This window comes from Capsicum annuum, chromosome 5, assembly GCF_002878395.1.
Source record: "Capsicum annuum cultivar UCD-10X-F1 chromosome 5, UCD10Xv1.1, whole genome shotgun sequence".
NCBI lineage: Eukaryota > Viridiplantae > Streptophyta > Magnoliopsida > Solanales > Solanaceae > Capsicum > Capsicum annuum.
In genome coordinates, this window is record NC_061115.1 from 29194470 (window position 1) to 29210315 (window position 15846).

Consider the following 15846-nt stretch of genomic DNA (forward strand, 5'->3'; position numbering starts at 1 on the left):
GTGGAACTAAAAAGAGAAAATTAACTAAATAAACTTATTAGACTGTTTATTACAAGTAATAGCAAAACTTTTTAGTTTTCAAGTTATAGCAACTTTCATTTAAAAAAAGTAGTTAAAAAAATTTATTTTTTTAAAATACAAAAAAGTAATTACTGAAAAAAAATAAAGATTTAATACAACTAATATACAATAATCCTTCCTAAAATGTAGTTATCCTTAATTATTGATATCAATCCATCCCTAAATCTCTCTAACCATTTTCTTTTCTCCTATTTTAATGCTTCCATTAAAAGTTTTCATCTTCATACACTACTTTCTTTTTATACACAATTTAGTTGTTCGAGTCACAAACGCTTTAATGAACAAGCACGATCAATATGTCTCCATATCCAAGAATCCTCACATCCTTTCAAGGGCTTCCCGCAAAGCTCTGGATTGTTTGCAAAACTCTCAGCTGCGAAATTCGTGCTAACAAACGATGACACTAGTCCATTCAAGTGATTGTTGGCTACACTGAATGTCTTAAGGCGAGGAAAATCGACACAATGAGAATTCAAATTAATCAGGTTCAGAGTGGACACCAAATACCAAATTAAAAATTTTTAAAATGTAGTAAAAATCCGTTTTTGACTCCTCATGGTCCATTTTGCTTCATCTAAACTCAAATTGATATGATATTATAAACTAAAAATAAACATGCTACTATATATTTTTTAGTAAAGATGGTGGTATTGTCTTGCCTAAGGAGAAAGCGTTGTTAGAAAAAATGAGGTGATCATTATAAGCAGCGAAGGATGGAAAAGCCAGGGGAGCACTACTGATTAATAAGACTTGAACCCCCACCTCCTCAATTTGCTTATGATTGAAGCGTAGTAAGAGTTGCAAGTGATAAATGTGTGACCTTTACAATGTACTTTCGTCATTTCCGAACCAAATGCCGATGAAAGAGAGAGTTGCTGTCCTTTTAAATAATACTGCATTAGCTTTCCATTTCTGGGTGATGCATCAATGTCATAAAATTGATATTGACTTATTTTTTCTATTTACTGTTTGTTTTTATAAGATAGTTAATAATTTGATTTAATTATTTGGTGTTCATTATTGTTTGTTTTTCTAAGATTGTTGGTATGAACGAAGTTTATTTTTTGTATTTAAGTAGTCTTTATATAATGTTATACTATTTTATCATTTGTTTCGTATTTTACATCGTTGAACGAAATTGATACAAACTAAGTCGCATCAGATGATATTAAATTTGATATCAATTATATCAAATTATACATTTTTCGATTTTGCAATTAGTAACATTTGACATGAATATTGTATTTTGATGTTTATTGGTGCTCATTACTCCTTGTTATAAGATTAACGGTATAAACAAAGTTTAGTTTTGATATTAAATATAGTATTTATATAATGTTCTTCAGCCAGAAAGAAAACACCAATATCAATCATGGTTAATATTGATTATTTTTTTATTGCAATAAAAAAAATTGGCATCAAACATCTATCAATTAATTTATTTTCAATATTTACGGAAATAGTTTTTCATGTAATATCCATTACATAAACTAAAAAGGTTATGTAAAATAAAACATAATTTTTTTTATCAATTGTCATATTCATAAAACTCATTCAATACAAATGTGATATATGTGAAACTTCATCGATACCAATTTTAATATCAACTTAATACATTGAGAACTCAAAAAAAAGTATTACTTTAATATGAAATTAGTATATAAATTGGTTTCAGCGTAATTTATTAAACAATTCATAGATATTGTATTGTGTACTATACTAGTTTCATACACTAAAAACGGTTATAAGAATACATTATTTATATGTAGAATCTTATATACCAACACAAATAAAAATAACAGATTGTTCGTTCATTATTTTCATTAATATCCATTGTCATATATTTTGTTGTCACATACAATAGATATTTAACAAAAAAATGACAATACTTCTTTTTTTATCTAAATACACCATTACTTTCGTGTCATTGTGTATGAGCATTGTTGGACATAAGTCACTTATCAAAAATTCAATCTCAATTTGGATTGAGGTAATGTCAATCTTCAACTATTTTGATATTGCATTAACCAATTCTCTGTACTTTGAATCTGCATCTTATATAATTTCATAGACAACAAAATCTTTAGGTCTCTCTGTAAACATATTAGATAGTTCATTAGTAGGATTATTTGAAATTTCATAATTTGAAAATATAAAAATTCATAATTTCAACATACTATCTTTAATGATTCAACATACAAAAAACACACATAAAATAATACAATAAAATAAATATTATATTGAAATTGTTCTACTCAAAGCAATCAGATAATAATTAATGTATGAAACATGGCCGAATTATGAAATCATAGATTGAATATTATTTTTGAAAAAAGAAATCATTTATATGATAATGAAGTTGGAATAATACTTTAATTCAATATTTTAACAATAAGAAATTTAAGAAACACGTAAAAAAATTATTTAATTCTTTAAATGCGTTTGATTACAAAACATCATTTGCTAAATAATGAAACATACCTGAAAAATTCCATCTCACTCCATGAGGAATTTGGGGGTGGGGATCGATATTGTATTAGCTAATTGTCAATACTAAAATGTTCTAAAGTTGGATGAAAAAGACATTACCAGTAAACCTTCAAAATCAAATGAACAATTGAAGAACTTCAAAATACAACAACTTTTAATTTAAATTCGAACCATTAGCCGATATATCCAACATCGAAGGAGTAAAGCTTCACATGCAGGCACACCCAAGAATCTTTATTATAATTTCATAATTTTTTGGCTGAATTAATATTATCGGAGCATAGTTATCATCAGGATAATATCTAATCAACATGAAAAGAAACATGACTACTGCTATAGTCTATATCTTTGGTTGAATCACAACATTACTGTACAAGAAAAATGGCAAATGAGAATTGAAGTCTGTTTTTTTTCCAGAGATAGAAACCAATCGATCATCTCACCAGTAAACAAGGGAACAATATCTCTCGATGCATAATATAACTTCCCATAATTATCCAAAGCTTTAATTAAATGTGATAAATGTTGAATGCTAAAATAAGAAAATAATATAAATAGTAAATATTTGAAAATTAATTTTCAGATATTTAATTAAAATAGATTTTTCTAAAAATTTACTATAACTTATAATTATTTCTTTAGTCTAATAGTTATTGAAAAGTTTTGCTATAACTTATAACTAACAATCTAATAAGTCTATTTAGGATAATTTTCACAACTAAAAAAAGAACATCATTGTTATGACTAAGATGGGCCAGAATATAGTGAAGAGCCCAAACAGCTGATCAAATTGTACAGCCCAAAACTGGCTAGGGCTCTAATAATCTCCACTGGCACTTTACCCTTATAAATTCAACCACCAAATCTTCCAATCCTTCAAGTCCAGCACAATACACGTCTAGGGTAGCAAAAAATTCCCTTTCTTCTTTAATCTCTCTTCTTAGATTTCTGTAGTTTTTGTTTTTCTCTTCTTTCTGTTGTGTTTAATGCTATTTTTTTGATTGTTCATTGGGTGTGTGATATTTGTATTGAGGCTCGATTAAATTGAATTTACACTTTGTTTTCCAATTTCCTTTCCTTTTTGTATTGTTTAATGCTATTTTCCTCAGTTTTAGCTCTTTGATGATCCTAATTCATTATGGAGATCTCTGTAAAGGTAATTTTTGATTATTATTTTTTCATTTGGTGCGCTGTATTTGTATTGAGGTTCAATTAAATTTGAATTCACTTTTTGTATTTGTGCTTAGTGTTATCGTTCTCAATTATTGTCTCTGATGATGATCAAACATATAACTTTCGTTCTTCCGAGGATTAACTTCCGTTGTGGAAAAAGTTATTGGAGACCTGAACTGAAGAGACGCTTTGATTATCTCTCACGTTTTTGGGTATTGTTACCATAGGTTTAATGTTTACTTGCGATAAACATACCCTCTCTGTTATTTTTCTTTTCAAATCAATTTTGGTAATTATCATTATGATAAACATACCATCTCTGTTATTTTTCAGTTCAAATCAATTTTGGTAATTATCATTATTCATCTTATCTGTTTTTTCTATGCTCATAATTCATATAAAGATCTTTATTATTGTCTCTGATGATGATCAAACATATAACTTTCGTTCTTCCGAGGGTTAATGCCCATGCGGAAATGTTATGGAGACCTGAACTGAGGAGGCAAATATCTTTTCTTTTCATATATATATAAATATATCCTATCTAAAAAGATGAGGTTTCTGGAATAATTGTGGAAGTTGGCTCTTTTGTTGACGCTCTTCTTTTAAAGAAAGAATTGTCTATTTTTTAATTTATTTTAAAAATTCGAATGACTTATTTTGTTGTAAGTATTTTAATTTTTAAATTTTTAAATTTTTACATGTTTAAGAATACATGATTAAAAGATATTTTAATATATTTTGACATTAATTTTAATTTAGAATTAAAAAATTTAATAAGTCTTTTATTTTTTTAAAAAAAATTGTGTCAAATCAAATGAAATCATTTTTTATCTTTGAAACGAAGGGTGTATAATATTTTGGAGTACTAAAGTTTTTTATTTTATTTTTGTTGGTTGAATTTGTTAAGACTAGAAGATAATTTCATTAAATTTTAGTTACTAGAAGATAATTTTAATAAGTACTAATTAGGAACGGAGAAGGGAGTAATTTATTGATCATTGGAAAACTATAAACCAATCATGTTTATTAAAATTATAAATCAAATCAACATAAAATTAGTTTTTTTTTATTTAGGTTTTAGTCGGTTTTTTTGTTTTTTTTTATTTTTATTATAATCTTTAATTTTTACAATTATATTGTGATCGAATGCTAGATCAAATATATATTTCACTCATGTGCTAATGGAAAATCACAATTATAAAAAAATGAGAAGCGAAAAATTCTTTTAAAACTAAAAAGTGAGATGAAATGTAGAAAGTTTAAATTTTAAATTTATATTGGATTTTTAATCATTTAATTAACAATTAATGAACAAATATTACGGTCTAAAGGTCCAAATCTGAATATATGTCTACATCTACTAAAATTAGTTAAAAAATATTTAAAAAGTAGATTATAATTAATATTTTATGCGTAAAAAGTTATAATTATAATATTAAATATATGTCGGTCTGATTTGGGCTTGGTTTGGGTTTGGTTTGACTTTTTTTTTGGATAGCACCAAATCAAATCAAGAATGATCATTTTTTTTTCTAACGCCAAATCAATCAAATTAAATCATAAGTTGATTTTTTTTTCTCGATTTGATTTGAACACCCTAGTGTCATGTTGAAAAGTAATTGAAAACCTAGTGTCATGTTGAAAAGTAATTGAAGACCTGAACTGAGGAGTCACTAATGACCTTAGTAATGAATTATTCTCTTCATTCTATCTTATATTAGATAAGTATGTCCGTGCATTGTACGGACCCAACATATATATTTACATTGATAGAGATGATATTTATACACAATTGAGATTATATGAAGCAAATAAATAACGAATTTCAGTGTATAGACCATCGAAGAATATCAGTTGCTACATTTGGTAACTAACCACAAAAGATGAAATCGAAGGGAATAACTCATAGTAGAATATACTGAGCAGAGAAAGAATATGAGAGTAGTATGCATCTGGAATACAAATTGTTAAATCAAATTGAACCGAAGAATCAAATCAAACTGACGAAAAGAATCAACTTATGATTTTGTTTGATTGGTTTGGTGTTGGCAAATAAAAACCAATCATTCTTGATTTAATTTCGTATTAGAAAAAATAAAATCAAACTGAACCCAAATCGAACCGATGTAATATATATATAATTTTAATTTTTTATACGTAAAAAAATATTAATTATAATTTACTTTCTAATTACTTTTACTATTTTTTTTATTTAGAAAATAGATATATATTTTTGGATCTTTAATTATAGTATTTTTTTCATTAATAACAAATAAATACAAAGCTCAATATCTATATCTATATTTATATCTATAATCTATATTTATATATATAATCTATAACTATAATTTATAATATATTAAAAGTGTGAAGGGCCTTAGAAATGTTGTTTGAAATTTTTGTCCTTCATTAAAAATTTTCGCTTTAGACAAAATCATTTTTTCACTATTTTTTTCTAATTTTTAAAAGTTAATAATTAATTAATATATATTTATGGTAAAATCTTTTCTTATTAGAAGTCGTCAGAATTAATGACAACTAATATTTTTTAAATTAGTTTAAGAATGATCAAACAACTAAATTTGAATTTAATAAGATTTGAAAAATCTAGAAACAAATATAAAAGCCTTAGAATAAGAAAATTTTAATAAGTATTAAATTTTAAAAAGTTTAAATGTTTAATAAGAAATGTCTTTTTATTATTTTATCAAATACTTATTTAACTATTTTTACTACAAAAACACGTCCCACCTTAAAAAGAAAAAAAAAAGTAGTGTCAGATTGTAGTTAGCATACGACCTAATTTCTTTCTTTTAAGTATGATTTTTAATTTAATTAGGAGTCCTTAATTTTCTTTTCTTTTAAGTTTCGTTTGTCTTGATCTTCTATAATAATTAGTTTTTTTATAAGAAACGTTTCTCAAATTAGATTAGATTTCTTCCATGTTTCATAAACTCTCTTAAAAGGAAAAAAACCGTACATCTATATATTGAGCATTCCTTTTTTTCCAATAAATAATAGAACAACATTCACAATTTAATTGTTAAAGAGTATGTTCAAGAGAAGATTAGTTTTATGTTTTTTAATATTAGTTTTTAATTTGTAGGTCAACAATATTAAATATTATGCATCTTTTATTAACTTTTTTTATCGTATAATTTATTGTAATTTCAATTGTTGGCTTTCGCGTGATGTGCAGGTAAAGAAAAATTATGTGAGTGTGTGGTTGAGACTTCGTGCTAATTACGAGAGGGTATAAAGGTGTTTTCTTTTTTAAAAAAAAAAGAATTATTTCTCATTCATATTAGCATGATTTATGTTGTTAAGGCGTTGATTAGAAGTACACGTTCTGCTCTTTGATTCGATTTTATCAAATTTCAATTCAATTCTTTAATTTACAATTTTAAAATGTAGACATCGAACACCGAATCGAACTATTTCAGTTTGGTTTGTTTTCTTTCAATTTCGTTTTTATTTGATTCGGTATTCAGAAATATTTGAACTTTTTGTCCTTCGTTAAAAGTGTCTGCTTTAGACAAAATTATTTCTTCAATATTTAAGAATTGAAAATTTATTAAATATTTTAATAAAACATATGTTATGTTTGCGCTATTTTATTAAAGTGTGAAGGATCTTTGAGAAATGATTTAAATTTTTTGCGCTTCATTAAAAAATTTGCAATGACAAAATCATCTAATTTTAAATAATCAAATGTTACACGTGCAAGACACGTGGGGTTTAGCTAGTTAATATAAAAACCTAAAACTCCTAAATTGCTTCACTTTTTGCATTTTACTTTCCAAGTTTTCAGAGAGTTCTCATTATTTTCTCATCTTACTTTTCTCATTCGTCAAGTTGTGATTTAGGTTTGTTTCTCTTCTTTCTCCTTTTATAGAATTATGTTATAATTAATTACTTTATGGAGTTAGGTTTTTAATAAGTTATCTAAATTCTTTTGTGAGCTCACATTTTATGTGAAAGAAACTTTTAGACAAGTTACTGTGACTAGTGACTTAGAAATTGAACTACTTAGGTATCCACATAATATTACTTTGAAAGATAGTAGTTTAGACGTCTTAGTAATTTGCCAACTTAATTTTTATTGGAACTACTCTATGACCATTTTTTTTTTTTTTATCTTTTTAGTGAAAACATTTAATTTTTTTCTTCAATCACATTATAATTGTAAAAAAATCAAGAAAACCGAAAAAAATCGAAAAAATCCGACTAAAACCGAAATAAAAAAATCGATTGCATATTGGTTTGATTTGGTTTATAGATTTAGAAAACCGACATTATTGATTTGGTTATATTTTAATAAAAAATCGAACCAACCCGACCTATATACACCCCTACTCAGCATATTCAAAATTCCTGAAGTGAAGTATATAATTTGATTTTGTGAAATACTGATACCACTTAACAAAGCTCAAACCCCATATGATGAAAACCAAATGTAAAATTCATAAACAGCCACCTGAGACAATCATTACAGAATTAAATGAAGAATTAATAGACATTGCATATGTTGTTTCACCACAAGTACCACAAACAGAACCAGACAACACAGTACAACAACAACAGCAGTCACAAGCCAATAGTAACAACAATAACAAGAGAAAGGCCATAGAAGAGAAAGGCCATAGAAGAAAAATCTATGACCAGACAGCACAAGACGAAGATTTAGTAGCCTTACTGCTGTCTAATGTAATGATGATGCATATATTATAATTTTTTTTGCTTTTTTTTCCTTCACAAATTTGCCAAAGTAACTCTTATAGTAGTAGTCCTTGCTTATGATATCTATTATAGCCAGTTGTCTATTGGGAGATGCAATAGCAATGATGGAAACAAGTTTTAGTTAATATAGTTAAGGAACCCATTGGTGCACAAAGCTAACGCTATCTCCTTTGTAGAGCTCCCTAGAAAAATATAAGCTAGTTGTGGGAGGAGAGTATAGTACCAGTTGTTACTTCGAGGTAGATGATGGAAAATGAATCAGATTATGGTATGAGAAATGGCTGGGAAACACTACTCTGAAGGAGGAACAATGTAGAGCTATTGCCACTATTGCCCAATGTAGAGCTAGCAACTCATGGAGTATTATTTTAAAAAGAAACGGGAGTTGAACAGCATAGTGCAAATGCTACGCAAGCTAGCGCAGTGATTAATAAACCCATAGAAGAAAGACAAAATGAAATGGGGTAAGAATGGAAAGGGAAGTTATCTATCAAAGACCTCTATCACCTACAGCAAAGTGTCAGTAGATTCATGGAAAAGTGACCCTGGAAACTCATTTGGAGAACCAAAGTTGCAACAAATGTAGTTTGTTTCACTTGGGTATCCCTCCCCGGAACTTGTAGTTTAAATACAACAATGCAACTTTATCAGCAACGAACTTGCAACAAACAGGACAAACAGTTAATACTCTGAGCAAAAACATGAAGAAGCTAGTGCATGTCCATCAATTAAAAAGATGCAAGGAAACTATCACATCTTTCCATATCATTACTTACATCATTTGATTCATTCAATAAAAATCTTCTCTCAGAGTGACCAAGGATGACCCAGGGAATGCCCAAATTGACCAGCATCTCAGCACTATGGATGCTGAGACAAATACTATATTGGTCTGAAGTTAAATTATATATGATAACCTGATAAGAACATTCTAAGTTAGCAGGAATGAGGTGGGAGAGAACTTCAGTGTCAATTTAGAATTACAACTTCATATAAGCAATAAAAATGTCTCCATAACCAAACTTTTCTTTTCCTTCTCTAATTTTTTAGCCTCAGCACCTTATTCTTTTAGCTGAAACTATTATGGCAGTATAGTTGGTTATCATATCAGTCTCACATATAAAACTGAAGAATCCCAATTTCAGAGAACAACTTTCCATTGAAGACTAATCCATGGTTGCATAAAAAGAGTGTTGTCAATCTTCAATGAAAAGAACTCCCCAGATATACCACGCCACTATAAGAGAAAATCCCTAAATTCTCACTGAAATAAGGCAGAATGAATTTTGATGAAAGGTCTTGTGTTATATTCCCGGGCCATCCCGAGGACATTCAGAAAATAAGGCATAGATCTCAGTTTCTCATGAGCAAGGAGAAGAGGACAACACCATGGCTGCAAAAAAAATGATTCCACGTGAAAGAGATGGCCTCAAATCAGAGACTATTTCGGTGTTTGCCAAGCCAAGATACGGGCCAACATGTCTCATTGCCTGGATGAAAATGATGAGGACAGGAATTAAATAGCGGAGAAAAGGCCATGTCTGAAAAAACCAATAAACAAGTATCATCACAGACTCTTTCAGAAAACGTTTATTCTTCCGTAGATTTCACAAAATTATGAAAGTTGTGGACTAAAGCATCCAGGAACGACTGATGGAGAAGACACCAGATATTTTGTTTCTGGTTTTCTTTAAGGAAAGAAATAAGATTGATAATTGAAAATCAAAGGCCAAACAGAGGGAGTTCAACCATGGCTGCAAATTCTATAACCTGACTGTCCCGCTAAGATACTGTTTATCAAATCCCGAATCCATCTAGCTCAAAAAATCAATCATCACAGCCCTTTTGAAGACCTAGACCTGAACTTAAAAGACAATTAAAGTCCTTTTTGTCACCCCAATATAATTTCAATTTCATATTTGTTGTATAGCTTTTCAAAAGAACAATACAATACAATGAAAACAACCATCAAAATAGGATTATTCATCGACATGTATATATATATATATATATATATATATATATATATATATATAAAAGGGCGGGGTGTAAAGACTTTACCCATACTATTATGGGGTAGAGAAGGACTGTTTCCGATGGTCCCTTGGATCAAGAAAATTATTTTACAAAACTCAGCTGATACTAAACAAATATGATGATACAAAGGACTTGCAAGATGATGTAAATTGGCACAGAAAGTTGCAGATTTAATATATTCCAATATTGGATCATGCAAAAAAATCTATCTTTTTCAAAGCAAATGAAGTTCAGATGTGTGGAATGATGAGGCATAAGAGAAGCCAACCACGCCATGGCAGCAAACGTAGGTTGCATGGGAGAGAGAAATCTCAGTCACAAGCCATATCGGGTTGCCACACCAAGATATGGGTCGGTAATCTCAATGTCCGCATTGGTTAGCCCAGTAAATAAAAACACCATCATCACTGCCTCTTTATGTACTATCCATCCACACACACAAAAAAGATACATACACGAGAGAAGGCAACATATACAAGTTAAATCCATTTTCCATTTTCTCATAAAACACAAGGGTTGTTACGTGGCGCCAAATTATCCCAAGTTTAACCGGGAGATATTAAAATAATGGTTCACTACCTACTAACTTTCTATCTTAATATGTGACCTTCAAATGCTTCTATCTAGCATCGTCGGATCACCTCCTTTTAATATTTCTTTAACATATACTACCTCTATTTCTCTTCGAATACCACACTATCGTCAACCTCTTGCATCTTCTTACCTTAGCATGGCATTGAATATCAAAATTAAAGTCATATAACTTTGGTATATTAATCTCTCCATCAAAGAAGACATTAGCACAGTGTACCACAATTATCAAATTTTATAGAGATTACTCAGAAGTAGATGGAGAGAGTAAATTTCTGTCAGAAAATCCATGTTTTACTGGACAATCAAGTGAAAGCCCTGTCATTACTTTTATCAAGCACTTGACCTACAATCTAAATTTCTTCACCTTAATTTTAACCCCATTTTCACTATACCAAAAGCAACTTTTAGCTCAAATTCTCTATCAATTAAATACACCTATCTAAATATAAAAGAAACCCACAACCCAAAATTTAATTTTTGGAGTCTGAGGTTCGAATATTGAGAACACCTACAAAATAACGGGTAGACGATGGAACTAACCTTTAATATAAAGAAACCCATGCAATTTCTCTGGACTATCAAGCCAAAGTTGAGTTATTACTTTGAATACAAATGTGAACCCGCAATTTCAACAGATAGCCCAATTTAAACCCTTAATAAAAGCAACAAAGAAATAGTAGAAAGCGAGACCTAACCAATTGATAGAACGAGGAGCACCAAGCAAAGGGTAGAAGATTTAACTTATGTTTCGGAGAGAAGAAATAGGCTGCAAACACCATCACGTAGTGGAAAAAAGTATTTCGTAATTTTTATTGACGGTGGCACGAGATATTGTTATGTCTATTTGCTAAATAGTAAGGACGAAATAATAGATGCGTTTAGGCAATACAAAACTGAAGTTGAAAATTAGTTAGAGAAAAAGATAAAAACGATATGAAGTGATAGGGGTGGAGAATATGAATGTCCCTTCACCGAATTATGTGTAGAGAATGAAATTGTCCATCAAACTACTGCCCTATATTCACCACAATCTAATGGAATTGTGGAAAGGAAAAATCGAACTTTGAAGGAAATGATGAATGTCTTACTTATAAGTTCGGTTTACCGCAAAACTTGTGGGGAGAGGCTATCCTTACACCCTACCGAATACTCAATAGAGTTTCCTATAGTAAGACACAATCAATTCCTTATGAAAAATGAAAAGGAAGGAAATCCAACTTGAAATATTTCAAAGTGTGGGGGTGTCTAGCAAAGGTCCAAGTTCCTAGGCCTAAAAGGGTTAAAGATAGGATCTAAGATGATGGACTGCGTGTTTATAGGATATTGCTAAAATTAGTAAAACATGTCGGTTTTTGGTTAATAAATCCGAATATACGGATATTAATAAAAATACGATAATTGAATCAGATAATGTTGAATTCTTTGAAAATATTTACCCGTATAAAACTAGATATGAACAGTCTAGTGGAGGGTCTAAACAACCTCGAGATGAACTAAGTGAGAATGTACATAATTATGAGAATCCAAGATGCAGTACACGTCAAAGACCGTTAACTTCGTTTGGATCGGATTTTGTAACGTTTCTCTTAGAAAATGAGCGTCAAACATTTAAGGAAGCGATGGCGTTTTCGGACTCATCTTTTTGGAAAGAGGCAGTTGATAGTGAGATTGATTCAATCTTAAGCAACCATAGTAGGAGTTGGTTAATCTTCCTCCAGGAAATAAATCTTTAGGTTCTAAATGGATTTTCAAAAGTAAAATGAAAGCTGATGGTATATTGATAAGTACAAGGCAAGACTTATTGTAAAAAGCTTCAAATAAAAGGGAGGCCTTGATTACTTTAATACATACTCGTCAGTAATGAGGATAACGTCAATTCGTATGTTAATTACCTTGGCGGCAGTATATGATTTTGAAATCTATCAAATGAATGTGAAAACAACATTCCTAAATGGAGAATTGAAGAAAGAAATCCACATGGAACAGCCTGAGGGTTTTGTGGTTCCAGGAAAGGAAAATAAGGTGTGTAAACTTGTTAAGTCACTTTATGGACCAAAACAAACACCTAAACAATGGCATGCAAAGTTTGACCAACCCATTTTGGCAAACGGGTTCAAGATAAATGAATGTGATAAATGTGTTTACATTAAAGACACTCCAAATCACCAAGTCATTATGTGTTTGTATGTGGATGATATGTTGATCATCAGTAGAGACATTTCAAACATAAATGCAATGAAACGAATACTTGAGAGCAAGTTTGTTATGAAATACCTTGGAATTGCAGATGTGATCTTAGGAATAAGAATATATAGAACTACACAAGGGTTGGCATTATCACAGTCTCATTACATCAAAAAGGTACTTGACAAATTCAACTATATGGAATTTGGTATTGCCAAGACTCCTTTGGATGTGAGCTTTTGCACTTCGAAAGAATGAAGGTGAAAGTGATACACAATTGGAGTACGCAAGAGTATTGAGATGTTTAATGAATATAATGAATTGTACATAATCAGATGTAGCATGCGCTATAAGTAAATTGAGTTGGTACACGAGTAATCCTAATAAAACTCATTAGATGGCAATGAAAAGAGTTTTGGGGTATTTTAAATACACTCAAGATTACGCTTTACATTATAATAAATATCCAACAGTACTTGAAGGATATAGTGATGCAAATTGGATCACCGAATCGAACGAAGTAAAATCCATGAGTGGATATGTATTTACTATCGGTGGAGGAGTGGTCTCTTGGAAATTATCCAAACAGACTTGTATTGCTCGCTCTACAATAAAATCTGAATTTATCGCATTAGATAAAGCCGGTGAAGAAGCAGAATGGCTCCGAAATTTCTTGTAAGATATTACTTATTGGCCCAAACCAGTCGCATCAGTATGTATATACTGTGATAGCCAAGCGGCAATAGGCAGGGCAGGGAGCATGATATATAACGGTAAATCTCGTCACATAAGACGAAGACATAATACCGTTAGAAAACTTCTCTCTAGTGGAGTTATCACTGTTGACTATGTAAAGTCAAAGGATAATGTGTCGGATCCACTTACAAAAGGTCTATCTAGAGAAGGAGTTGAGAGGACCTCTAAGGAAATGGGTTTAAGGCCTAGGACAAGTCAGCATAACAGTAATTCTACCTAGTAGACTGGAGATCCCAAGAGCTAGGTTCAAAGAGATCAAACAAAGTTGTGTCTGACAGGTTCAACATTGTCAATACCCAACTCATTCTCATGATGTAGACAATGTTTAGTAAACAAGAATAAGACTTAAGGTGAAAAATCTTTTAATGATTATCTAAATTTGACAGATTTGACCAAATAGTTTAATTTATAGGATTGAACATTTAGAAATCACCTATGTGAGGGCGAAGTGGAAGCCATTTCAAGAAGAATGTTAGTAAAGGTATATTCTCTAAGCGCTCATGAAATCGGGACGTGTTCATGGCTAAAAAGAACAAAATCGTGTAAACCATAAACAGTAAAAGGTTGGTTGTGTGACATGTGTTCTCTAGGTGTACATTAAAGCTCGACGGTTCAAAGATATCAAATCTACCGATTGACCGAGTGCATCCGATGCATGTTCACTACGGAAAGTTCAAAGAAAAACCTACTTATCCAGATGCAATTTGCCTTTGCTAAATGATCACATGCTTGTCCGTAAATTTCTTCAAAATATAGTCATTCCCCATTCATGTGGGGATTGTTGAGTTTAATGTGTGTGTGAATGGAAAATGGAGGGAAAAATGATGGAGGAAAAGAGAGACACCAATTTAGAAAGTGTATTCTAAAAATAGAAAGTTCACTAATTCTCCCACATTGGTGGGGAGAAGGGAACTTTGGAGTGTTTTTAATGAGAGACACTAACTCCACATGGATAGTGAGGCCAGAACAAGGTGGTGCCTCTCGCCGTCGTCGTCGTCGCTCGCTCAGCTCGACTTCGGCTTCAGATTTGAATTTGAAAAATGATCGATCGATGAGATCTAATTTTTTAGATAAATTTTATTTGAAACTTGTTTACAAGTAAAAAATTTTGATCCAAAATCTGATGTAATTCATTTTCTCCAAGTGCGGCGCAATTTTGACGCCATGCAAATGCATACACAACGCATCACAAAGGGATGCGACCCTTCGAGAGAAAAGGTACACTGTTTCGCGTTGTAGGGTGACTTGCGGGCATAGACGCAGCTGCGTAGGTACGCGACCTGTGGGCGCAGATATAGCGCAGAAGCTACTAGAATTTGCCAAACGTCAGCTGCGATCGCAGATTAGGCGCAAATCCAGCACGGACTGGGCGCAGAGACGTGACTGCTACTGAAAAGGTGTCTTTCTGCTGAACCAATGCATCCTTTCTGTAAGAACACATTAAAGGTTATGAATACCTGATATATTCCTAAGGTAGCATGATTTTTTGATAGCAAAAACACCCTTCCTCTATACAAAAACTCTGTGTGATCATTAAGCTGTTGAGTGAGTTCATTGAATCCAACAATTTGAGGTGCCGCTATTGTTCGGATTGAAAGCTATTTTATCCTGGGAGGAAGATTCCATAACCTCGGGTACAGTGAGGGGAATTATTCCTTAAGGACACTCCGTGAAGTCGGGGGACTTGGCCTTATAATTCTGCTTCATCTCTTTTCTGAAAAAATAGCATACTTCTTGGATAGATTATTTATAATCTTGTGTTGAAGGCGTTAAAGAACTTCATAATTG

General features: G+C 30.9%; 2 non-coding genes across 2 annotated transcripts; both read left to right on the top strand.

Annotated features, from left to right (window-relative positions):
- Nucleotides 1-3838: 3838 nt before the first annotated feature.
- Nucleotides 3839-3930, top strand: LOC124899132. The gene has a single exon (XR_007056270.1). It is a non-coding gene; the product is annotated as a small nucleolar RNA Z159/U59 (small nucleolar RNA).
- A 229-nt stretch (nucleotides 3931-4159) lies between these two features.
- On the top strand, nucleotides 4160-4248 carry LOC124899133. Its single transcript, XR_007056271.1, has one exon. It is a non-coding gene; the product is annotated as a small nucleolar RNA Z159/U59 (small nucleolar RNA).
- The last annotated feature ends 11598 nt before the right edge of the window (nucleotides 4249-15846 follow it).